Below are 27,313 nucleotides of genomic sequence, written 5' to 3'. Positions count from 1 at the left end.
AACAGTGAAAGGGTAATTGAATAAAAATACAATACTGAATGGCATTTCACTATTTTATTTTATTTAAAGCATTCTTAAAGGCTAATCGCTTGCCAGGTAAGGTACTATTAGAGATTCTAATTGGTTGTGAAATATAATTTTTGGATTAATATAAAAAAGATCGGAATTAATAAGTCCGTTATAAATGGGGCTTAGAAAAGTTCGAGCTCATTTGAAAGAAGATTCTTTATCTACATGCTTTGTCGTACCTCATAATGCCATCACAAAGTGGCAAGGACGTCATTTGGGGGGAGAGAATCGCCCCCTAATAATACGGAGAGAAAGTTATTATATATCTCATGTCATTGGCTATCCGGATATTGACCCCTCTTGCACCCGCCCCTATAAAAATGCTGAAGATTCGCCCCCGAAAAGTGGCATATGACACCCAAATAAGCACTTTGGGTGCCTTGATTGGAAAGACTGGAATGAATGAATAAAGTGTCATCATAATCTCATAGCTGAAAATTCTACTACTGAATAGTACAACTTCCCCTTTTTCATATTCCACCCCTCAGTCCCCTGTTATCAGTCCTCTCAGTCCCCTAATATTTTGCATAAATCATATACTGAGTAACAGAACAATCCGGCTACTGCGGAATCATATAGAGGTGTTTAATGTCTCATTTTAAAGCTAATCCTAACATCTGTGTTTTTTTTGTTTTTTTTTTAAATTAATCTCATAACGCCGCCATAAAGTGATATATGGCACCAAAAATAACACTTCTTGGTGCCATAAGTGGACTAGAAACATTCGAAAGCATAAAAAGGTACCCTCATAATATCCATAAAAAATCTTCAACATGTGTTTTACGATCCTCTATTTTTTATAAACTATCCCTCCCTTATCAAACAGTTCGTGGTAACGAACTGTAGTAAGGAGCGACCCGGCTCAATAGTAACCAAAAGTCTAAAAAACGGAATTTTGATACCAATACCTACATCAAAGAATCGCATTTTAATGCTGATTTTAAATATATAAGTTACATCAAGTTTAGTCTTACCCATCAAAAGTTACGAGCCTGAGAAAATTTGCATTATTTTAGAAAATAGGGGAAAACGCCCCCTAGAAGTCATAGAATCTTAACGAAAATCACACCATCAGATTCAGCGTATCAGAGAACCCTACTGTAGAAGTTTCAAGTATTATCTACAAAAATATGGAATTTTGTATTTTTTGCCAGAAGGCAGATCACGGATGCGTGTTTATTTGTTTTTTTGTTTTTTTTTGTTTTTTTTCCCCAGGGGTGATCGTATCGGCCAGGTTGTCCTAGAATGTTGTAAGAGGGCTCATTCTAACGGAAATGAAAAGTTCTAGTGCCCTTTTTAAGTGACCAAAAAAATTGGAGGGCACCTAGGCCCCCTCCCACGCTAATTATTTTACCAATGTCAACGGATCAAAATTCTGAGATAGCCATTTTATTCAGCGTAGTCGAAAAAGCTTATAACTATATCTTTGGGGACGACTTACTCCCCCACAGTCCCCATGGGAGGGGCAACAAGTTACAAACTTTGACCAATGCTTACATATAGTAATGGTTATTGGGAAGTGTACAGGCGTTTTCAGGAGGATTTTTTTGGTTGGGGGAGGGGTTGAGAAGAGGGGGATATGCTGGGGGAACTTTCCATCGATAATTTGTCATGGGGGAAGAAAATCTCCATGAAGGGAGCGCAGGATTTACTAGCATTATTTAAAAAAAACAATGAAAAAATAAATATGAAAAAGTTCTTTCAGCTGGAAGTAAGGAACAGCATTAAAACTTAAAACAAACAGAAATTATTACCCATTTGAGGGGCTCACCTCCTCCTAATACCTCGCTCTTTACGCTAAAGTATTTTTAGTAATTTCAACTATTTATTCTACGGCTTTTGTGATTCTGGGGTCATTCTTAATGAATTAGGACAAAATTTAAGCTTTAGTGTAGAGAGCGAGGATCTGACAAGGGGGCGAACCCCCTCATATATGTAATAAAAATATGAGAATACAAAAGTTCTTTACGTAAGCTAATTTATAAGTTACGTAAATCTTTTACTAATAAAAATATTCGTAAAAAATTAAAAGTTCTAGTTGCCTTTTTAATTAACCAAAAAATCGGAGGGCAACTAGGCTTCCTCCCCCGCTCTTTTTTTCTCAAAATCATTCGATCAAAATTATGAGAAAGCCATTTAGCCAAAAAAAAAAAAAAAAAATGCAAATTTCGTTTTAATTATTCCTCTGCGGAGAGCCAAAATCAAAACATGCATTGATTCAAAAACGTTCAGAAATTAAATAAAAAAAAAAGTTTTTTTTAACTGAAAGTAAGGAGCGACATTAAAACTTAAAACGAACAGAAATTACTTCGTATATGAAAGAGGCTGCTTCGTCATCAACGCCCCGCTCTTTACGCTAAAGCTTTTTACTGTTTTAAAAAGAAGAATTGAGAGACAGAGTCTAACTTTAGCGTAAAGAGCGGGGCGTTGATGAGGAAGCAGCCTCTTTCATATACGAAGTAATTTCTGTTCGTTTTAAGTTTTAATGTCGCTCCTTACTTTCAGTTGAAAAAAAACTTATTTTTTTTATTTAATTGAAGTTCAAAAACCATGGACTGACTAGTAGAAGTAGTAGGCTACTGCAAAACTGTAGAGATGTTTGAGATGTTTGCAAAGAGATGTTTAAAGGCACATCTTAAAGATCTTGATTATACTCACCTGCTCTTCGTAAATTCGTCATGACAATTCAAAGTGCCGTGTGGCACTAAAAGTGCCTTTTTAATCTAATATTTAGAATGAAAATGTTAGAAAGCAAGAAACGAGTACCAGTCAAGTCTACATGGTCAGAAACCGATAACCAGAAGCTTAGAATAGCTCCTCCTTTTTAGTGCACTCTCTGCAACTTTAGCAGCCTAGCAAAAAGTAAACCACATATAAATTTGTGTAATGTCCTTCAGTTTCAAGGTCTCCACATATTTCATATGGAGCAGTATTTCAAAGAGACCGAGGATAATTTACCCCTTGGACTCTTTGTTTGAAAAAATCCCAGAACAAAGAGTTTGAGGGGGTGGGGGCGAAGAACGAAATATTTTTTTTTAATCTGAGTTTTTTCCAATGGAAATAAAGATTTTCATCTGATGGAGGTAAAGATTCAAATTAAAACGAATAAAATGTATTGGTTAACAGTTTTAATGTAACATATAGATGAAATATTGGTTCAAACAAACTGACTCGTAATGATTGCCTAAATTTGTAAAATTGTCAAAACTTGCACTTCTCTGAAAACTGGTCTTAAATGAGGTTTTAAGAAAACTAAAATATATAATATGAAACTTCCTGATTTTTGTAACGACGAAAGACCACTGAGAACTTTATTTTCAGTCTTTGATTTTCTGCAGTGTATTTAAGGACGTTTCTGCTCCTAATGGCGTTATGGTGCGCATGGGAACCCGTGTGGACGGGGGGGGGGGTCAACACCCTGGATGAATGAAACTACCTTATATTTTTATATCTTTGTTTTGAGGTTTCTAATATACAGCATTGGAAGTTCTGATTCGACCAGATAAGCCCCCACCCAAAAATAAAAAAAAAACACCATGATGGTGTGTTAGTTCTGCGTTTTCGGTAAGACATTATTTTGTAAGAATTTTGCAAATTAGGGAAATATTACGAGCCAGTTTATTTAAACTAATATGGCAGACATGTTCTGCATTAAAACTACACAGCAATAATTTTTGTTCAATTTGAATTTGAATTTTGCTCTTTATTTCCATCAGATTTTTTTTTTTGTTTAAGCTGTTTCTAAGGCCAAAGTTTTTGTTATCCGACCGGATGATTTTAAACGGATTATATGATATTATTACATTGCCTAGACTGGGATGTAGTGATCCAAGGGGCTATCCGATTTAAGTTCAGTCACTAGCCTGGATAATAGTGTTTGATTAAATAAAGAAAATTTGTTTCAACTGAAAGTAAGGAGCAATAATCAAACTGAAACCAAGCAGAAATTATTTCTTATATGAGGGGTATACTCTCTCCTTAATACCTCACCCTTAGCGCTAAATTTTTAGTATTTAAAAAATGCTTCTTATTTTAATTAATTGTGTTACAGGAGTCTTTCAGAAGGAATTAGAACAAAAAATCAAACTTCAGCCTAAAGAGTAAGATATTGAAAAGGGGGCATCCTCCCTCATACACGGAAGAATTTGGCTTCGTTGTAATTTTCAATTTGCTTCTTACATCCAGTAAAAAAAACTCATTTTTTAAATTAAAGGTTTGACAGTTTTCCAAATAATGCCGGAAAATCTGCATTCCCCCTCCATGAAAAATGACTCCCTATGGGAATTCCTCTATAAGAATTTCCTCCAGAAAATTTCTTGCGGAGAATCCGCCTGGAAAATTTTCCTTAGACTAATTTCATTTGAAAAAATACCCGTTTTTCATTTAATTTCTAGTCGTTTTTAAATCATGCCGGAAATCCCTCTCCATGGACAATTATTCTCTTGACCCCCCCCCCCAATGGAGAATTTCTTTCCCAAAGAAATTCCTCAAGACCTCCCCCTGTGGAAAATCCCCCCTCCCTAAAAATGTCTGTTCACTGCCCAATAACAAAAATTATGTGTAAACAATAGGCAAATTTTATAACTTCTAACCCTTTTCCCAGGGTCTGTGGGGAGTCTTGTCATCCCCAGAGGCACGATTATTGACCTGTCAAACTATGTCGATCAAAATGACTATGTTAAAATTTTGATCAGACAAGTTTAGAGAAAATGGGGCATGGAAGGGTGGTTAGTTGCTCTCCAATCTTCTGGTCACTTAAGAAAGGCGCTAAAACTTTTAATTTCCGTTCGAATAAGCCCTTTTCTGTTTTTCTAGGGTCATTGGTCATACGATAACTCTGGCAAAAAAAAAAACAACATTCACAAATAAACACACAGTCTTGTGATTTCGGGTAAGGTTCCTTGACTTTTCGACGGTGTTTCACTCCCTTTTTTGAAAATCATACTATCTTTCTCAGGCTCTTAGCTGTCGATGGGTATCATTAAACTTCATGAATTTTATATAGCCTACTGTATTTGAAATCAGCAATAGAACCAATCCTTTCGATGTATCTATTGTTATTAAAACTCCTTTTTTAGAATTTCGGTTACTGTTGGGCTGAGTTGCTCCTTACTTACAATTCGTTACCGCGAACTGTTCACAAAATAACATTGAAGTGGATTTACGGACAATACTGCAGCACAGTTTGCCTTGGGGCAAACTGTGCTCATCCTTTGTCTTTTATCTTTTTGGTCCAGAAGGAAACACCCTGAATGTCAAGCAGTAGAGTTGGTTCTTGACTTCGAAGGAGAGAGAAGGCACTATCCTCAGGGCGCCAACTTTTTGCGCCATGAATGCATCCCCTAAGCATCCAAAGATTTCTCATTTTTAGCTAAAATGTATCTTCTTGAAATCTCAGAAACTAGAGGTTTTTTTTACCAGTTGTATCTTTGATCAAAAGACACTTTTGTAAGTCTCTTTCAAAGCGGCGAGTTAACAGAGAATATAATGAAAAAAAAGCAAAACATATAAAATATTCATACAAAATGACTTAATGTAAAAGCGCGAAACTCATATAAACATGCAAAGCCCTTACTTTAATAAAATCTAATAAAAAAAATAAATCTTTAATAAAAAAGTGGAAAAAACAATAAATTTTCAAATGCACTCTGTGCATGCCGTCCCAGTTTTATATACATGGGCATTTTGTATTTGAGAATGATAGTGCTCTTTTGCTCATTTTCTCTTCTCCCTTGGTCGGTAACCAAGCTTTGCAAGACCCAGCCAAATATATTACTATTCCTCGGCTGAAGCATCTCACCAAAGGAAGCTGTCTATCAAAACCTCTCACAAGACTTGATAATTGGTACTATTTGAAGTTTTGACATCCGACGGTCTCTAGATAATTAAAAGACAGAAGACTAACCTAACTTCAATTTTGAAGCTCGATGTTTTCAAGTTCACTTAATCACGGCCTTAATAAATCCTCTACACCTTACGGCTGAAAACGAGGTTTCTTCAGGTTGATATTTCAGTGATTATCTTGTTGTATTTTTTTAGTAGGTAGGTTTCTGAAACCAAATTTGCAGAACGTTAATAAGGTAAAACGTTTTACAAAATAGCGTATAGAAGTTGAGGTTTCTGAATTTATTTTGTGCTCGTCTCCCGCTTACTTTAAATAATACAGCAACTTTAAAAGTTAATAATAAAGCTCTACTTCGCTGATTGTTATTTTGTTCCTTATGTTATTATTTTTTTCATTATAAATAGCAGAACAAATTCAGCAAGATCTAATCAACTTGGTATATTTAAATAGAAAGAAAGATACTATCAATTAGTCACCTAGTTCCGTGACTTAACATAGTTCTCGGTGAAGCTGTACATGATAGGTCTTTCTTGAATTGTTTGTTTATTATTTTAAGAACTAAGATACAGTGAAGAATTTGGAATTGGAATCCTGGATTAAATTATTTGGGCAAAACTTTGGACTTGTCTTAGGTTTAAGCTGAAAGAGCAAAATTATGTATTAAAAAAATTCTACATGAGACAACGTTTAGCTAAAAAAAATATTGAACCTAATCAACTTAAAAGGGATTTAAGCCCCACCTTGAAATAATTACCATGATTATTTGAAATTTGCTCCGTTAAATACTTAAATCCTGAATTCTATAAATGGCAACTATTGCTAATCCAGTATATAGCTTTATTTAATTGACTTGACAGCTTAATTCGGAAAAAAATATATAATTAGGATCCAGAAGTTGTACAGCTTCATAGCTTCATACATTACTTAAGAATGCTAAGCTTCTTACGTATTAAGTTACGGCCGGTCAACATATCGTGAGCACACAGAATAGCGTAAAAGATCAGAGACCAAAAATTTAAACGGATGATTTTGAACTTATTTTACATCACCATCATTATTTAAAGTTACCATAAAAGAATAAGGTGAGCACAGTCGTGTATAACAGTATTTCAAACACGTCCCTAGTGTAAGTAAGATGTTAGTGTAAGTAATAGTTTGAACAGTGTGAATAGTTTGAAAGTTACAAAACAATTCTTGTTTCATAATATACAGAATAGTTCTAGCTAACAAATTTTGTATTTAGACCCATTATACTTCACCCCACCCACTCCTAATGTACAAATATATAGCCCAAACTATAGAAGTCTAATACATTCTGTCACTTGTCTTTGTGGCTATGAAACCGGTTTTCTCAGATCTTACATTCAGAACAAGAACTTGAGTATGTTTTGGCTAAATAACAAGCACCTTTAATTCTTTCTTCCTATCATATTGTTATCATTGAATTTAAATAATGAACTGCTCGGTTTTACTTACTCGATTTTTTGTTACCAGGTTATAAATTGGAGCACATACGTTTTTTGACCACGCTGGCTATGCATTATATTTTTATTTCTTTTCTTTCTGTCAAACATAACAAAATTGGAGAGAGTGTCCTACCTCAAATCAAACAGTTCGTGGTAACGAACTGTAGTAAGGAGCGACCCGGCTCAATAGTAACAAAACTCTAAAAAGCGGAATTTTGATACTAATAGTTATATCAAAAGAATCGCATTTTAATGCTGATTTTATATATATAAGTTTTTTCTAGTTTTATTTAATCTTACCCATCAACAGTATCGAGCCCTGAGAAAATTTACCTTATTTTAGAAAATAGAGGAAACACCCCCTAAAAGTCACACCAACAGATTCAGCGTATCAGAGAACCTTACTGTAGAAGTTCCTTACTGTATCTACAAAAACGTGGAATTTTTTATTTTTTGCCGGAAGACAGATCACGGATGCGTGTTTATTTGTTTAAGTTCTAGTGTCCTTTTTGGTGGCCAAAAACATTGGAGGACACCTAAGGCCCCTCTCACGCTCATTTTTTCACAAAGTCACCGGGTCAAAATTCTGAGATAGCCATTTTATTCAGCATAGTCGAAAAACCTACTAATCGTGTTTTTGGGGACGACTTACTCCCCCACAGTCCCCGTGGGAGGGGCTGCAAGTAACAACTTTGACCAGTGTTTACATATAGTAATGGTTAATTGGAAGTGTACAGACATTTTCAGGGGGATTTTTCTTGGTTGGAGGGAGGAGGAGGGGGTTACGTGGGGGATCTTTCCATGGAGGAATTTTTCATGGGGGAAGAGAATTTCCATGAACGGGATGCAGGATTTTGTAGTATTATTTATAAAAAACAATGAACAAATAAATACGGAAAATTTTTTTCAACTGAAAGTAAGGAGTAGCATTAAAACTTAAAACGAACAGAAATTATTACGCATATAGGGTTCAACTCCTCCTAATACCTAGCTATTTACGCTAAAGTATTTTTAGTAATTTCTTCTTACACGCATTTTTTCTTACACGACATGAAGTGAGTCGGGGAGGGGGCCAAGACGGAGTCCATGACCACCCAAACATTTCGCCCAAATGGTGCCTCTGCATCATATACGGAATGAAAACATAGGAATATAGAATTTCGTTACGTAAGTTAATTTGTAAGTTATGTATATTTTTTACTAATAAAAACGTTCGTAAGAAATTAAAAGTTCTAGTTGCCCTTTTAAGTAACCCAAAAATTGGAGGGCAATTAGGCCTCCTCCCCGCTCCTCAAAATAGTCCAATCAAAACTATGAGAAAGCCATTTAGCCAAATTAGTATGTAAATTTCTTTTTCAGAAATTAAATTAAACGTTCAGAAATTAAATAAAGAAACAAGTTATTTTTAATTGAAAGTAAAGAGCAACATTAAAACTTAAAATGAATAGAAGTTACTCCGTATATGAAAGGAGCTGTTCCCTCCTCAACACCCCGCTCTTTACGCTAAAGTTTGACTCTTTCTCTCAACTCCACTTTTTAAAACAGTAAAAAACTTTAGCGTAAAGAACGGGGCATTGAGGAAGAAACAGACCCTTTCATATACGGAGGGATTTTTTTTCGTTTTATGTTTTAATTACGGTCCTTACTTTCAGTTAAAAAAAACTTGTTTTTTTTTTAATTTAATATTGTATTGAATCCAGTATTGTAAGTATCCAACAATAAATAAAACCTCTATATAAAGAGTTTTTGTAACATCTCTGTGTTTCCTAATCGTCATTATTTTCTTGGCATTTGTTTTGGTCACGGTGACAAGCAATGAACATGGACTGGAAACATCTGCCATTCCTTTCTAGTACAGGCAAACTAGAGTTTGATCCCAAAAAAATTGCACCAGAAATGATTTTACACCATACTGTACAGAAAAAAAGCTGAACAACATATCCAAATTTGCATGATCTAGGTCGACGCAAAACTAGTTTCTTTTTTGCGTATCGTGTCAGTTTTTTCACTTTCCTAACAAAAAATTAAGTTCCAGTAATTGTTCGTTTTTCTTGAACTGAATTATTATTCTGATGTAAAAAGACGAGATCAGTGCGAAAATGGAGTCGAATTTGGTGTACGGTATATGAAAAAAGTTTCATAATCATCAATATGAGATATTTACGCTTCTCGTCTTCATGACCCCCCCCCTTTTTTTTACTAGACCATCTTTCACTGGCTAAGTTGTCGGTTTTGAGATCTAATAATTAGTTAACCTGAATCTGATTGTCACTGGCTCTATCATCTGATGGGTCGGCCTAAAAAAAAGTGATTGCAAGATGTTTATTAAAACATGAAAAACCTTAGAAAAGAGAAATCACCTATGAAACTAGTTTTCAGTGGCCGACATTTAAAATCCCTCTTAGAATGAACTATTATCAACAAACTCACTAGTCTTCACAACTAATAAAATTATCGAATCAACTTCATGAGCATTTGAAGGACAAAATCAAACTCCAACTAGTATTCACAACTTATTCTTTTGATTCAGATATTTAAGCTTCGACGTTCTCCTCATCTTTATAGCTTTTGATTCTTTGAGAGTTAAATCGACAGTAGCTTCCACAGTTGGGACATCTGCATTACCTGGTGCCTGGACTTCGACGAATCCCTTTGATTGGAGATAAACAGCCAAGGCACGGATAAACCTGGCCTTGTTTTTCTTATAGGACAAGAACTCATCTTTATTTTTAACTTCAGCTGCATATATGATGGGAAGAAGATCTTACAGCCAATTATACGACTTCACTTTGACTGAGCCCTATCCTGCTCCCTCATCATAGCCGTCGAACATAATAGTGGCGAATGGATACTTGTGGGTCACGTAAGCAGTATGACGGTCAGGGTTTTGGAGTATTGTTCGTTTTTGGCCCTTGGATTTCTGTGCAGAAGAGCTCCACCATCGATGATATATAGAACGCCTCTGGGAGAGGGAGTACAGTGCTACTCAAGATTGGAAGCCTGTGCTATAGCCTTAGCAAATTCTGGCCTGTTCGGAGATTGGACCATGCAAGAACTGTAGAAAAGTGATGTTGGGTAGTTTCACAGTTCGTCTTGAAAGTATTCCGATTCCGTTAGATTAATCCTCTTTGCTACCGGGATGAACCTCTGAAAAAGGAGATTGGGGTCCTGTATTTGGGAATCTCCACCTTGAATCGGCTTCTTAGTAGTTTGAACTCCCCGTTGTTTTGTTGAAACACAAAATCAGTGGCGAGCTTTCCAGACATGGAGTCAATGATTTTAAGCCTAAATCTCTAGCAGAATCAACGTTGGCAGATTCGTACGCTGTCAAACCTTTGGTCATGCCTTTTAGTTGAAGATCCCCTTTAAATGGTGATCCTTTTTCTAGGAAATCGATAACGATCTAGGTGTTTTAAAGTCTCTTAGCTGCCTCGGCCCGGACGTTTCCTTATGTTGCTCACTTATTCCATAGAAAACCCGCGACATACCCTCCATCAGAAGCATTAGTACAGAGCAGACTGATCGAGACAGAACCCATACGGACCTTTGAACCTCTGCTACGCCACTTCATCGGTAAGGCCACCAGCCGTTTTGGGACAACGCATGTGCTCCTGCTCAATGACAAGACCCATGGAGAGCCCAGCCCAGAATCTATCAGGACGTATTATCACATGCATCCAGTTCTGGAAGGCTTGATAAACGACAGGATGGGTTTTTTAGAGCTTGACCATTTGCTGGAGGTAAATCTGGCAGGATTTTGTAATTGTTGTGCCCAGATGCCTCCATATAAGGTAGCATGTCAAAGATGGATTTTAAGTGGAGATCCCATAACCCAGATCTTTCGACTCTTAAGGAATTTTTCAGTACGGATACTATATCGGAGTATTGGAACCAAAGTTTTGAGATTCTGTACTGAATTAGTTCAGTTCTCTTCCTATCGATGAATCCCACTATTTTTTCCAAGGAAGGGTTTCCTTTCATATCCGCAACGGCCGCTTCTTTGTTCATTAGCTTTGTGTACAGGTTTCTGAGTTCTAATATTTCTTCAGGGTGCAGAATTGATTCAGTAACACTGGAACTTTCTTTAAGAAATATCTCGGAAAGCAGAATAGCTTATAGCGTAACGTCAGAAGATGGACACGTATTGCCCTGGGGATTGTTTTCCCACTGAGATGATGGGGGGCAGTTTTCGGTACTTCATATACAGAAAAACGAACATTTACCGACAGATCATTTTTTTTAGAAAAAACTGAAAAAAATTGACACGAAAAGCAAAAAAACTAGCTTTGTGTCGACCTAGAATTTGTAATTTGTATATTTTGTTGATATTTTTTATTAGTTCGTTTAAAACTTAAAACGAACAGAAATTATTTCGTATATGAAAGGGACTGCTTCCTCATCAACGCCCTGCTCTTTACGCTAAAGTTTTTTACTGTTTTAAAAAGGAGAGTTAAGAGAAAGAGTCAAACTTAGCGTAAAGAGCGGGGCGTTGATGAGGAAGCAGCCCCTTTCATATACGAAATAATTTCTGTTCGTTTTAAGTTTTAATGTAGCTCCTTACTTTCAGTTGAAAAAACTTTTTTTTATTTAATTGGATCAAGACTGTATTGCATAGGGGTTTATTTGGGGTCGAGTCAAACAAAGGGCTGTGTTGAACGAGAGTTGAATTGCTTAGGGGGTTGAGACAAACTGGAGTTAAGTTGAATGGGGCTGAGTTGAATAGAAATAAAGTTACGCTGGAGTTGAGTTCAAAGGAGTGTGGTTAAGTGGGGAGTGAGTTGAATGGGGGTTGAGAGGAACAAGGGTAAATTTAAATGGGCTGAATTGGTTGGGTTGGAGTGAAGCAGAAATTTAGGTACATTGGAACTTTTTACAGCAGCAGCTGCAACCTAGTAAAGAGTAAGCTGCAGCCATAATAACCGAAAACTTAAACTGCTTATTTCCTATGAATCTGTCTATAGAGAAATAAATTCCAAATAAACAGTTGTTCATAAATAACAACTTTTATTTCGGGGTAAGAATAATAATAATTTGTATTATTGAAACAATTTTTTAAGAACTTCAAAGCAAACTAAAACCTTCAAAATAGCGTCAAATCAATTAAAAAGTACAGTGTCCCCTGAAAATCACCTTTTCGATACACTACACTGCACAATAGTAATATTGTGTCTCATATTTTCTTTTTTCTTCCAGATGTGGTCATACTGGATCAAAGATAATAATTAATCATAAGGGGTTTATTTGAAAGGAAATTAAAAATTCCAATGTATTTTTTAAGCTGCGACAAAGTGCTAGTTACTGTCGCAAAACAAAAATTTCGACCAAAAAACAGTGACTAAAAATTCTGAAAAAGCCAATCAATTAAAATCCATTGAATTGCTGGGTACTGGATCTAATCTTCTATTTCAATCCAAATTCAATTAAAATCAATTTGCCATTAATCCATGGCAAATTTGAGAAAAAGGTAAGACAGATAGTCTGAGTGAGAGACACAGCTGACATAAGCCTTTTTCAGGAATGTATAAGAATTATGTGATTTTAACGTGTTGAGACAGATGGTCTATCATCCATCCATCCATCTTAGGACAGGACTAAGGTAGATAGTCATAGAACTGGCCTACCAAAATCTAAAGTCATCTTCACAGGTTATTCTATAATTTACCAGGCAATACTCTCTAGCCGGCACGCTAGGCTTATGAATTATCAAATTTTACCCCTTTCCCTCCAAAAAACCAATGATTCAGTGATTACTGAAATCACTGAATTTCAGTAAGCGTAGACAAACTTTGTATTTTTGTATATTTTGGAGTTTCTTGAATCCCACATTTTAGCCTTAACATATGCATACCAGCAGCCATTGGATGGGCGAGGGGTATAAGATGTTAAAGTGTTATAGAAAACAAGCACAAACCAAATAATCGTTTTCATTCGCGAGTCAATGCTACAATAATCTAATCTAGATATAATCCAAATATATTAATGATTTTTTTTCACAAATGTCGATGGTAAATTCTAATAAAGCACTACAGATAAAATGAACAATAACATTATTATGTAAAACTGAAATCAAGTGGCCTTTTGGGAACATACCTGCTTTTAGTGGAATTAGACAAGGAGGTTGCTATTGACAAATATTTTCCTGCATGTTTATCTAGCGTTCTTTCAAATATATTTTTTGTTTGTTTTTCCAGGCATTCGTATGTGTCTTATCTAGGATACGCCAAGAACCTGCTATTTATTGGCTTGTCTAAATTGGGTTTAACACAGTGTTAATAACACATAATCGATGTGCACGTGAATCAACCCCCGTTTAACTCAACCCCTTTTCAACTCTGCCCATATTTAATTCAACCCATTAAACTGAAATCTTGTTCAACTCACCATTTATTCAACTCACGGGGGTTGAAGAAGCAGGGTCACATGGGAACCTTAGTGAAGTAGAAAGAACGAAAATCAATTTGTAAAAAGATCAATTTGTAAAACAAGGAAATAAAGAAATTAATGAATATAAAGAGCAAAATTGAAATTACAAAAAAAGGAATTATTGCTTCTGGTATGTTTGCAACCTTTATTTAATGAACAAGTTCAAACAAACTGAGTCTTGCTGCTCCCCTATATCTGTAAGACTTAGAAAAAAAGAGTTTTACTATAAACTGAGCCTCCCTTGGTTTGTAACGAATTTAAACTTTGTAATAAAGCCTATGGATATCATAGATAGTGAAAGGCTGAGGAGAGCCTTGAAATTGTTTTTTTGGTTTCAGTAGGCTTCTTATGATCCTATTGAAGTAGGCTCCTTAAGTATATAAGAACCTGTGGTTTCGGTAAAGCAGAATTTTACAACTACAGGGTAATCGAGTCAATTTATGTACGATCGTTTGTTAGATACGCGTTGCACAGGCTGCGAAGCAATATGTTTTGTCTATTTTAAGTTTCAACTTCACGAGAAAATTTTGTTAAAAACATAATCAACTAATGAAAAGATATCAAATATTTCAGACATTCTTAGTTTACTCTTTATACCATAAATTCAGCGCCTAGTACAATGCATTAGCCTGAAAAAAATAGACTCGGGGCTCGTACAGAGCAAAGCTATTAAAATAAAATTTAAGTGTTTCTAAATATGCAATTCGACAAAGCAAATATAGGTCTAACCAATAAACGTGTTAGTAGTTTTAATTCAAAAAGTGGTATGTGACTCAACATCAATTCTACAGGAGAAAAAGAAAATTAAAAAGGATTTCAGGGTTTTTGATTATTTGATTATTTTATATTATTTGGTTTTTGATTATTATTTCACATGGATAGCTTCAGATTTTATCCATTTCTGCATGTAAGAGAAACTCCTAACTATATTTTTTAATTTGATTATTAAAATAAGCATTAAAAAGCGAAGCTTAATGCATACCATTAAATGAATTATGTCGCCCTAGTTTTTTTAGTAATTATGCAAAATTTCACATCTAAAGAGTAGAAGAGACGCCCTTTCAGTCTTATTGTAGGGATGGTGCAATTACCAGCATTCTCGGGGGGAATAAGGCTATAGAAAAGATGGGTTTTAACTGCTTTTCTGTAACAATTTTACGGCATCAGTGAAAATGTCAGTGCGTTGTTGAAACTTCGGGAGAACGTTATGGCCTATTAACTTCTGCTGTTACTACTAGCAACTCAGTGCTGCATCAAGACAAATAGCAATTAATAAGGCTTCCCTCCCCCTATGAGTTTCACGTTTCATTTAAATGGTTTCTTATGACCTCTTCTCGGTCCATTTGGGAATAACCAACTCTTTGAATTACACATGATATATAACCCAAAAACATAATTTTATGCATACCATCATCATTCATCCGTAAAACATGACCCGTTTGTCATCACTTTCTGTCCTGAAATTGAAAAATAATTTCATCTGATTCATTGTTTGGGTTCCGATGTAACTCAACCTTCAACTCAACTGCCACTCAACTAGACACTTGTTTAAGTCTTCCCCGATTCAACTCAACCCCCTTCAACTCACCTCCCAATTCACTTGATCCTGATTCAACTCACACTCCGTGCAACTTAACCTTCATTTAACTCAATCCCAATTTGATTCAACACCGTTTAAATCAACCCTAATTTAACGTGACCGCTACAACAGGTTTGGTTGAAAGGGATTCAGCTGAATTGGGGTTGAGTTGAATATAGAATTAATATGACAAAAATGTATGTCTTTCGATTTGGTGCTGCCGAAAAGATGCTGGCCTTTGTTTTTTAAACTTGTTACATCCAATGAGAAAAAAGACGATAAACTCACATTCCTGCTCTTCAACTAAGCTACCAAAGAATTGTGCTGCAAAAATATGGAGATTCTCCGGCTGATATCGGATAATTTCTTTTGCAAGTAGCTCCATATACTCAGTTAGTCCTTCAGGGATTCTAAACTTCCTGCTAAGAATTGCTGAGAAGTCCATTTCATTCAGAAATACGTTTGTTTTTCTTCTTCTTATATCTTCTCAAACGATGTTTATTTGATTCGTTTCTCTTTTTGCATCTGTAACACAGAAATAATTGTAAGTTTTTAGCGTTGTAAGTACATCCCGTTTTGAGCACTGTTTCCTGGTTTACTTAACTCCAAGTGTTTGATTCAATTAAACCAAACACTTTCTATGGGGATTTCTGAAAAAATTTGCTGGAGCAGGTTAAGCTAATCCAGTTTCTTTAAATATGCCATTGAAATAATTTTAGATGGGGGGGGGGGGGTTTAATTATCCTCCCCTAAGTTTTCTACCACAGTCAGATTTTTAAAAGTGCCACATTCAATGTATTCATAATAGCTGTCTCGGGAACAATCTTTTTTCTAAGGGAAGGGTCATGTTCGGGAGTAGTATCCCCTTATTACATATTACTGGGTCCCTATCCAGGTTTACTATTGGAGTTGCTAACCCCTTTTATCCCCTCCATACGTCCTAGAACACGAATAGAGGGTATACCTGGAGCCAAAAGAAGTTACCAGTCCCTCATATATGGTCTATCAACCATCTTGCCTTATTGTTTAGATAACTGTTTCCGGGAATAAATATATTGACATCACACCTCTATGTCATAAAAGCTGTATCTTTATGTTCTAATGGAGCAGTCCTAACCTTCTGGGGAGCATCACGCTCCGGGAAAATGCATATTGTCATCACAGCCTTATATCGTTAAAGCCGTATCTCGATGTTCTAATGGAGTGGTCCTGACCATCTGACGAGCATCACGAGAACATTTGGCCTTGAGTGTTGGTATAAAAAAGAAAGCTGGTCCAGCGCATTATCAAGAGTTGATGTGAGCTTGAAGTGTCAAGATGTCCTATAATTAAGTTAAGAAATGGATTCTAATATATAATTGGAAGAGCTTCGTAATCTACGTATTTTTTTTTTGTCGCATGCTTAGTGGACGGAGACTATTTTCTATACAGTTTTGGATTATCAACACGCATTTAAATTCCCTTTATTTGCCGAATCGTACGTGTTTGTATAACATATATTATTTTTAGTTTAAAAAACCCTACAATCTAACAATTTTTAGACTTTTCAATTCAATCCATGGATTATTTTTGAACCTGGAACTTTTGGAGAAGGTAAAGAGCAATGTCAAAACTAAAAAGAGCACTTACCAAATTGTATTACCTCCAGTGGATCGTAAATAGCAATATCAATACTAAAAAGAGCATCAACACTGCCTTCGGCTGGTTTGAAGGCTTAGCCATTGAGGTGAATCTTATCCATTTTTAGTTATGAATAGCTTATTTACTTATTCTTTTTTTGAACTGAGAATTTATTTTTTAATTACAGCTAAAAAAAATTATTTTTTAACTTATAAATTTTTGATAAATGTCACTTTTTCTTAAATAACATTAATATACTTGTAAGAAAAAATTTCACTTTTGATATTTTTGAAGTACGAAATGAAGATGATACACATATTTTATTCTTGATTTTGTCAATTAGAAAAATAGTATTTGTAGTGTATCTTTTTGCTTATTTTTAACTTAAAAATTTTTTAACTTTTTTTCGGGGATTCCAAAATTTTTTGAACCTTCTTTCATGTCTGCAAATGACATTAAATATACTAATAACGAAAGAAATTCACAAGTGATATTTTCGAAATATGAAATGAAAATGATATACGTTAGTAATGTTATTTGTTAGCCATAATTTTACTTTTAGAAAAATAATATTTGCAGTGACATTTTTTATTGAACTTAAATATTTTTCAAAGTTTGTTTTTGAACTTAGAAATTTTGATGATCTATGTTTTTCCTAACCATTCTTCTTCTATTTTCTTTCATCTACGTAGACAGTGAGAGGGACATAAATGAATATTGAAACATTTTTTTATTCCAGACCAATGTAGATTCCTCACCTCCAAAAAGAGCAAGGAACTGTGAACTTCAACATTCTCAACAACACCATTTCTCCCCCATGATAGCTATGGGCTCATAATTGAGCAGATCTTCCGTTAAAATGTGAGACAAAAGTAAATTTATCTTCTCTCTCTCTTATGTGTCTGTCTCTTTCTGTGTGTGTGTGTTTGTGTGTCATTAAAAAATTGTAATGCATATGTTTCAAAATAATATGAAAATAAATGCTATTAAACTATTCTTATCAACATAAAATAATAGCAGTTTCAAAAAGGAAAATAACTTTTCATTCATTTTCCATGTTCCCGCTGAAATGCCAGCAGAGGGGACTGGCAGTATCAATGAACTAGATTGGGTCTGGTTTTTGAATTTGAAAGTCTGGTTTGGAGAGGATAATGCTGTAGCTCCTCCCATCTTTGGTATAAATACCCTAACCTAACAGCAGATCTTGTTCTAAATGGTAAATTTTCATTTCAGGCACAAGAGCAAGTTAAACTCAAGAAGGTCAAGAGACTGCTAGCTGACCAAGGATTATCCAGACCCCTACCTACGACCACTTCTTTGCAAAATAGTCCCAGCCCACTTTTAAGTAAAATCGTAATTATTTAGTCATTATAAAATTTTGCCCCTTGCTATTTTTCAAAAAAATAGAGTAGAATACCCGAGTGGCTTATTATATGTGACATATTTCTGCGTGAACAGTGTTTCAACGGCAAGAAATTAACGTATCAATGCAAGGATCAAACAAAATGCAATATGTTAATTAGTAATAATAAATTTACCCAGATAATAGGGAATATAGAGGTCTTGGTAGAGAATTCTCACCATCCTAATGTTATATGTTATTAAACATAGTGTCAGGGGAATAGTGTTCGAGTTTTCTAGTCTCTCCTAAACATACAGAATTGACAATACGGCGAATACATTCTTTTGCCAGCTTAAAATAACTGTATCCCTCCCCCACAAAAAATACATAAATAAAAGGCCATTAAACATAGCGAAAATATTCTCTTTTTCAGCTTAATATAACCAAGCCATTTCAAAAAAATAACTTCTTTATATTATTATTTCTTCGGTTCACCTAATTGTTTTGTCACTGCCAAAACAGGGGTCCTCCAACCTCTTTGACGGCATATATATATATATATATATATATATATATATATATATATATATATATATATATATATATATACCTATATTGTCACTACCATCCACCATGTAAAATTTTCCTGGATTCGAAAAGGACATCCTTTTAGATATTCCAGGCTATAGGATGGAGAGGCTGAACAGGAAACAGATTGTGAGAGGTGGCCTCGCCCCTTATATAGCTGATCGTCTTGCGCATAATGTCCAAAGTGATTTGAGCAGAAATAAGGAGTTAATCTTTGAATCCATTGTTATTGAGATTAAATCAGTGCGTAAGTATTTAGCTGTAGGTTTGGTTTATAGGTCTCCCAGTGAATTTATTGCTTCGTTATGAAAATACTGGAAGAGGTTTCGGACTCAGTCCAAGAGCATACCAGTGAAATAATCCTTACAGGCTATTTCAACCTCAACCTTCTGGATCAAAATTCTGCTTTAGCTATCGATTTTTTGTCGGTGATGCTCTCCTGGGGAACTCTACTTTCAATTTGTATACCAACCTGAGTTACTGACACGCATGTGTCTCTTATTATTTATATTTTTTCATCCCTAGATGTCTTAGATAATTTGGTGCTGGTTAGTGATATTTCTGATCATTTTCCTGCTATTTCCCGAAATAAAAGTGCTGATCAAGCGCAGCGTATAGTATCACCGTCGAATCTCCCTTTTTTCCGTTATGGTGATAGTGAGCTAAGTTTACTTAATTCTCGTCTAACCCATCAGCCATGGAATAGCTTGATTTCTGCATCTAATTTTAACCACTCTTTTGATTTCTTTTGTGATTTAGTTTAAGAAGGTATCCTGGAGATTTGCAGTCAGGGTCCAGCACCCCATAATTCGAAAAGGGTAGCACCACTGAATCCATGGAGGGCTTCAGGTATCAATAAAAGCTGGAAAAGGACAAAGTATTTGTAGAAGCTATACAAGGCCTTATTATCTGTCTCTCATCACGAACGATTCAAGGCTTATAGGAGTATATTTAATTATCTGTGTCAGAAGGCTAAGTCTCAGTATTATCATCGGAAATTCCTTTAATATGAAAGGATGTTTGGAAGACATTGTATTTAAATATATCAGTTCTTAGACCTACTCCCCCTCTGTATTCTGTTCCATCAATGCTGATAATCGAAGGTAAATTTGTTGAAAGAGAAGAAGATGTTTAGCCAGAGCTTATCTCTTATTTTGCTAATATAAGGAAGACAGCTGCTTCCTCTGCAAGTTCTCGTTATGATTTCAGAGCCTATCTTGGACCCTCATGTTTAAAGTCAATGGTCTTGAACTTTGTTTCTGAATTTGAGGTAGCTCGTATCTTAAATACTCTTAAAAGGACTTTGTCTTCGGAACCAGAAAAAATTCTACAAGGGATATCTGTGCCATTCTGCCAGCAAATCTGTCACCATTGACTAAGCTTGTCAATCTGTCTTTCGAGAAAGGAATTTTTCCTGAATCTCTCAAACGGGCGAAGGTTGTAGTGTTGTATAAAGGTGGTTTTCGGAGTGATCCGGCTAATTATAGGCCAATTTCTCTCTTATATGTTTTCAGCAAAATTTTGAGAAGGCCATGCTATCCAGGCTTCTTAGTTTTCTGGACACAAAAGAATTTTTGCATGATTTTCAGTTTGAATTCCGAGCAAATATCTCTACAAAGTATGCTTCCGCATTTTTGTTTGATTTCGTTCATTCGGCAATAGATTCTGGTCGTATCCCAGCGGCTTTGTTTTTGGATATTCGTAAAGCTTTTGATTCTTTGACTCATCGGTTTCTTCTTTGGAAACCATCACATATCGGTAAAAGATAAAACGGTTCTTCTTGGTTTGATTTATATCTTTCTGGTAGGCTTATTCCAATTGATCCGCTTTTCTGGAGCCCTTCTGAAGTATATTATGGCTTCCTTTAGGGATCTGTTCTTGGCCCCATTTCATTTCTGATTTATGTTAATGATCTGACTTCGGCGGTAAAAACACCAGGCTTCTGACTTGCTGCAGGCTGTGTCATTCTGATGCTCAATCGTGTTCAAATACTACTTCTAATGAAGATTTTCTAGTTGCTTTTGCTGATGACATCACTCTTAGGACCCTTGGGAAGACGGAATGTGATATCAAGTCTAACTTTGTGGCAATATTCGAGAGAGCTATTTCGTGTTTTAATGCAAATTACAAGGAGCCATTGAATATTGGTAAGAAACATAATCTTATTTTTTCTCGAATTGTATAGTTTTCCCCCATCTTACACGCCTTCAGGTGTCTTCAGGTGTTAGTTGTTCCTTGTATAGACAAGAGAATAAAGGGCTCCGGTTTCTTGGTAACCTGCTTGATGAGAATCTTTCATTTAGAAACTACATCGCAATGATTTGGGTTAGGGTCTCACAGAGTTTGGGTATCATTCGAAAACTTAGACACAAATTTCCTGGATCCATTCTGAAGCTTCTTTTTTTCTGCCTCACCCAGTTATATGTTTCTTATTGTCCCATTGTATGGATGTCAAATTATCCGTCTTCACTGTGGTCACTTTCTATCATGCATAATGAAGCACAGCGTCTGATTTTGGACACCAACTGTTCCTCACCAGCACCGTTCTTAAGTCTACAGTGGATTTACATTATTTCTTGTGCTTTTTTGTCTTTTGTCAGCTTCACGGCAATCTTCCAAAATCTCTACAAAAAACTACTCTGTTTATTTCTGATTCAGCTCCATATAACCTTCGTTCTTCGTAGAATATCTGCATTTCTCCTACCTCTATTATTCGATCATATTTCAATCCCCTCATTGCTTGTCAACAAGTCTGGAATTCACTACTTTCTTCAGTACAGACATGCCACTCATTTCGGAGTCTTAAAAGTATTCTTAAGGATCATTTAGTAGAGAATCAAACAGAAAAGCATTTATTTGTTGATTTTTTTTTTCCTTTTCCTTTTCCTCTGAGGATATGATCTCCCCTGAATGTTTGTTCATGGTGTATGGTTGTCTTCTCTGCGCTTTGACTCCCTGGTCTAAGGTATGTTCTCTTTTTCATCTTATAAGTGGTTTGGCTATTGTTCTCTTTTTTTTGGTTATTGCTTATATTGTATTTTTTTTGTATCCCCCTTGTATCATTGGCCATGCAGCCTTTCGAGGGGGAATAAGAGTATTGTATTTCCATTTCTTATTTATTGGCGAGTAAATTTATGAACTCTGAACTCTGAACCATCACAAATTCATGATAATCTCCATTTCAACATTGAGACAGAACAGGCCCCTAAACAGATTGAACGAGATGATATAAAAATTAATTTTGAGAGTGGGTGAACATAGATAATTGAACTCCCCCAAGTTTCATCTAGATGGTCTGATAGTTTGTCTTGGGCTTTGCATAAATTATGAATGGCTTAATGATTATCAATACCCCAACGAGCCTGAGAGGCAGATAGCAGATCAGGAGTGTTCAATCCTCTAATGTACTCATAGTGAAGGTGTAGGACAAATTGGAACAGGTTCACCCCTTTTATTGTCAGAATTTTTTTTATCTGACTATGCCTTGCAAAATGCATATGTTCTTAGGGCTGAGTTTGGAAACCTGTTCAATTTACTATGGCAGGTAGCATTATGACAGATCCATTAGACAAAATTTACTCTTGTGTGGTCAAGATTCAAACTGTTCTTAATGAAAGACCCGGGAAGAGGTGAGAGGGAAGGTATTAATGCATCCATCACACAAAAGATTCTTATTTAAACAAAAATCTCAATGAAGTTTATACGCACTATGTGCAAACTGAAATAGAAACACTTCACCCGGACTTTCAAAATTTTCAGGGTGTATTTATAGAGTGGGTGGATAGCATTGCACCAAAATTGGGTAAGTATAGTGAGAGGGGTAGTAAGTCAGTGGTTTTATTTATTGAGAATTTAGATATTAATATGGCTAAATATAAAAAGGAGTTATTTTTAGGGCTGGGAAGAGGAAGAAGACTTTATAAATATAAGACAGATATAAAGGGTTTTAAAAGTGTACAACATTTTTCTTTCGACACTGGGCTTCAATTCTTCAAGTATACATTCCTCATGGGAGATCACAAACCCCTGAAAAATGATGTTAGTAATACTTATTTTAATGATTTGGCAGCTAATTGGCCTAGGGAGAAGGCAGAATAACCTAAAGTATATCTGAATTGTTTAATGATATAAAGTTCATAAATTGAAACTTTCAAACTGGCATACCTCATGAAGGAATTTTTGTACCAGAAAATGGATGCCATATACTTTGATCAGCTCATCAAGAGCTATCGATTGCCGTCTACAAAAATCTATATGTCTTAGTTCCAAAGTTGATTATTTGCCGTATGCCAACTTTCTAACGTCACCACTTAGAAAGGAGCAAAGGATAAGCTCCAATTTCTTTAGCAATGAGAGAACTTTTATAGTTTATTAGGAACATCTGATACCATTTCTCTACCGCAATCCCAAGTCCGAAAAACCGAATGATAAACTCAGCTGAAATCACGAACAGAAATGGGTAGAAACAATAGATGGCAGCACTTTCTGACCCTTGGGAAAATGCCACATTTTTGCTTGTATAAATTTTATTATTTATCACTCAAAGAAGATATATTGGCTCTGGGGCCGGGTAACTACCTTATATATTTAACACTTATAGACTTTAGTCCATCTTCAATTTGAAAGTGGTGCCTGCCTGCTTGCCTGCTAGAACAAAGCTTTCCAATCGAAAGCAGAGACATGGTTTGATGAAACAAAAGCTTGGCTGCACCACTTCAGATACTCTTCTCTGACATAGGCTATATAACTCTACTTCACTTCGCACACCATAGGCTCTGGCTCGTGGAAAAGCAAAAACCATCCTTTTTGGCTCCAGGCAAGAGTTCTGCGGAGCTTCCTAAAATGTAATGTCATATTCATCAATCCGGCCTGAGGTCCTTACTTTTCGTAAAAACTGCACAGGGTTGACCCTTACCTCTTTCTAGGAATAAGCTGAGATCAGCGGCACAGGAAAAAAAAACAACAAAATAACGGGACAAAACCAAAGTGTTGCTCTCGCAATACAATAAAGGAAACAAATCCTATCCCTCTGGTAGTGGTAGCTCCGACGCACGTGCTGACGAGTGTAGGCTGGGTGTGTGCTTGTTTGGCCAAATATTTGCATGAGGGCAGATGTTTCACGAATTTTCCTAACCAAAATGTGATTGCTAACAGCGCTGCAAGATGACCCTTAGGAGTGGCACACTTCGAGGAAATCTACACACCTTTAAGGAAATCTTTACAGCCTTGTAAACGAAACACCGTTTGTTGTGCATAAAATCTTTTCTTGAACGTAAAATGACCGATAAGTTAACATGATATTCACATGATAAGACTGCTGATCTTATTGATTATGTTATTCTAAACCGAAAACTGGGATGATCAATACAACATACTAGAGCATAGATGAGTGCTGTTATTGATGTTAAAAGTAAAAATAAGCATCTAGAATTGCTTAGGGTTAATTTAAAACTGAAATTAGAGAAGGGTAATTACCGTCCAGGTAGTTATGACGTTGGTAGACGTTAGGATGAAAATTTCTGGTTATATAAACAGAAACAAATAGGTATATGAAGGGGTTGCATCCCTTCTCAATACTTTGCTTTCAGGCCAAGGTTTTTTAGTGTTAAGATAGTGCTAAATGACAAAAGGTACTCATTCCTTATACCCACCAAACTCAAGCTCTTCATCTAAGTAGAACCGGTTTCTCTAACTAAGAATGGTGAAAATAAAATACATTAATAACAATATTATGAAAACTGCAACAAAGAATTCTGGAAATCAGAACCCCATTAGCACATTATATTAAGTGGTTTCTAACCTAACTTAACCTATCCCAAATACCAACTAAAATATTTAATGAAAATATAACTACAATGTAGTGTATATACACTGTCACACTAAGATGAAATAGACTACAGAAAGAAACTTGGTCCTGTCAGCTCAAGAACTGGAGTGTGGGGGGTATAAGAGGTAATGCCAAATAAAGTGCTAAAAACAAATATTTTTTAGAAGTTGATCGATACAAGATATTAGGGTAGATGGGAGTGCCGTTATGTTAAAAGTAAAAAAATCAGCATCTAGAACTATCTTGGATAAATTTAAAGCTTAAATTTAAGAAGGGTAACCACCTATCGGCTAGTTATGACGTTGGCAGACTCCAGGATTAAAATTTTGGTTTATATAAACAGAATTATTTGGTGTATGAAGGAGTTGTCCCCTACCTTTTCACGCCAAAGTTCTATAGCACTTTTTAAAAGTTCCTTATTTAAATTCAGTAACATTTGTGTTTCAGAGTCATTCTCGAGAAATGGGACAACAATTCGAACTTTAGCGTAGAGAGGAAGATATTGAGGAAGGGTGCCCGCTTTACATACGGAATAATTCTGAGCATTTTCAATTTTACAGTTGCTTTTTACCGTTTTCTCCCTGAAGTGGAGTTGGTTGCCCGGATTAACTTTTCAGATTTAAAAAAATAATGTAATACAATGGAAGCCCATTCCTTTTTATACACTGACAATGTTGTGATTGAAAATGTATATATGAAACAGAAAAATTGTGTTATTTGGGGTCCTTCCCATAGGGGGCAGCAAAGATCAGCCCCCCTCCCAGGGAGCAAAAATGTTGAACCTTTCAATCATTCTTAGTAAATTTGCTGACTAATAATTTTGATCTGGTACCCTAGTGGCTATAGCTGGGGAAGGAGGAGAGGAAGTTTTTGAATGGGGCTACTCTGGAGCAAGAAATAGCTTTAGCTGCCTCGAATAACTTTTAATATCTAAAAAACGTTGTTTTGTATTTAAAATTATTTGAACCCCTTCCCTATTATATAGATAATTACTATTTTTGTGCAAAAAAGAAAAAAAACATGTAGAGACCCATCGATCTTTACCACGTCAATGGTAGCTAAAATACCGGTTTACTAAGTCCAGTACACTGTAGATCCAAATTTCTGTATATTTCAAATTCCATTTTACAAAAAAATTTTACTCGTTCAACTGAGAATCATTGAAAATAGACTTTAAGGGTAGTTTATTTTGGATAAATCTACATTGTACTGTCATGTCCCTGTAGAGACTCTTGAAATATTTTGTAGAGAAAAGCGTCTCTATATTTTCCATAAATACCCATGGCTACAGTACCATTTTTTCCAGGCTTCTCTCAAATCTCAAAGGCTTTTCTTAAATCAAAAACTCTTAAACAAATATTTCAATTATCGAAGTCGAAAAGGAATTTTCTTTTCCATTTGACTGTTTTGGCCAATTCCTTTTTTTTTCTATTGCCCAGACGTAAAAATGAATTTGTACATCGATAATACAAAGAATTATTTATTAAGGGTAGTTTCTACTTAGTAATTGTCTCTGCCTGGCTGTTTCAATTTGTAACATCCAAGTTTGGGACTTAAACCATATTGTCCATTGAAATATATTTTGAAATTATATAGAAAGTTGTAAAATTCAATGCTCATCATTTTTCAATATCACAACAGCTATATAATCTATTTTTTTGCCTGATAGCCCGCAAGCTTCTCCAGTGATTCAAACTCCTCAGAAAATCAAAGCCTCCAATTATATGTTACGACTTACGAAAAGAGGAAGAAGCCTTCTTAGTCCTTCATTTGAATAGGATATGAGTTGGAAAACAGATGTTGAACCTGTATTCTAATCAAAAACTTAAACAAACTAACGTCTTATTTTGTATTACCGTGAAGCATCAATCTATTAGTTTTCCAGTAACTATGGTGACATAAGGAGAGGTACAACAACAACGTGATTTCTGTGAAGCAGTCTAATCTCTCGAGTAAGGCTAAAACAGCGGAAGTTCTATTATTGATCTTATAATCGTTAATTGAGTTACTTCGTGCTTTACTCAGCAAGAAAAGGAAAGAAAAATATTGCTCTTCCTCTGTTCCAAAAGTGTTAACATAGCAAAGCGCGATGTCTCTTAAATGTATTATATGCCTCCTCAGCCTGCTCATGCGGAAATAATGGTCGCAAAAGCTTTTGAATTTGCTAAGGAATGAAAATTTTAGACTATTTATTAGGACTAAACAAATCGAAGGTCAACCTACTATCCCTTCAATACCCTCGGCACTACCCCAGTCACAAATAAAATCAAAATAGAATAGTGAAACAGATATTATAATCCAAGGTACTTGACAAGTGAAACCCGAAGGTCTATGGCCTTAGATTATGCAAATAGAATAAAATAAAATCCATGGGTTCATGAAAATATTAAATAAAAGGTGAACATTAAGAGTAATATCCTGATCATATCATAGAGTCATATCATAGTTATATCATCATAAGAGTCATAGAGATCAAGAGCCATATAAGGATTTTAATTTTTTAGATTGAGGCAGCCTAAGTAAGGCTTTTGGGTCTATACTCGCTCCACAATTG

At 35.4% G+C, this 27,313-nt stretch overlaps 1 long non-coding RNA gene across 1 annotated transcript; it reads left to right on the top strand.

The window, feature by feature from the left end:
• Nucleotides 1-16,769: 16,769 nt before the first annotated feature.
• LOC136029473 (uncharacterized) lies at nucleotides 16,770-18,668 on the top strand. Its single transcript, XR_010618055.1, has 3 exons — nucleotides 16,770-16,859; nucleotides 17,742-17,863; nucleotides 18,236-18,668. It is a non-coding gene; the product is annotated as an uncharacterized LOC136029473 (long non-coding RNA).
• The last annotated feature ends 8,645 nt before the right edge of the window (nucleotides 18,669-27,313 follow it).

Source organism: Artemia franciscana, chromosome 7 (assembly GCF_032884065.1).
Source record: "Artemia franciscana chromosome 7, ASM3288406v1, whole genome shotgun sequence".
Taxonomy (NCBI): domain Eukaryota; kingdom Metazoa; phylum Arthropoda; class Branchiopoda; order Anostraca; family Artemiidae; genus Artemia; species Artemia franciscana.
The sequence above is the reverse complement of the archived record's forward strand: the minus strand, read 5'-3'. Positions and strand labels throughout refer to the sequence as shown.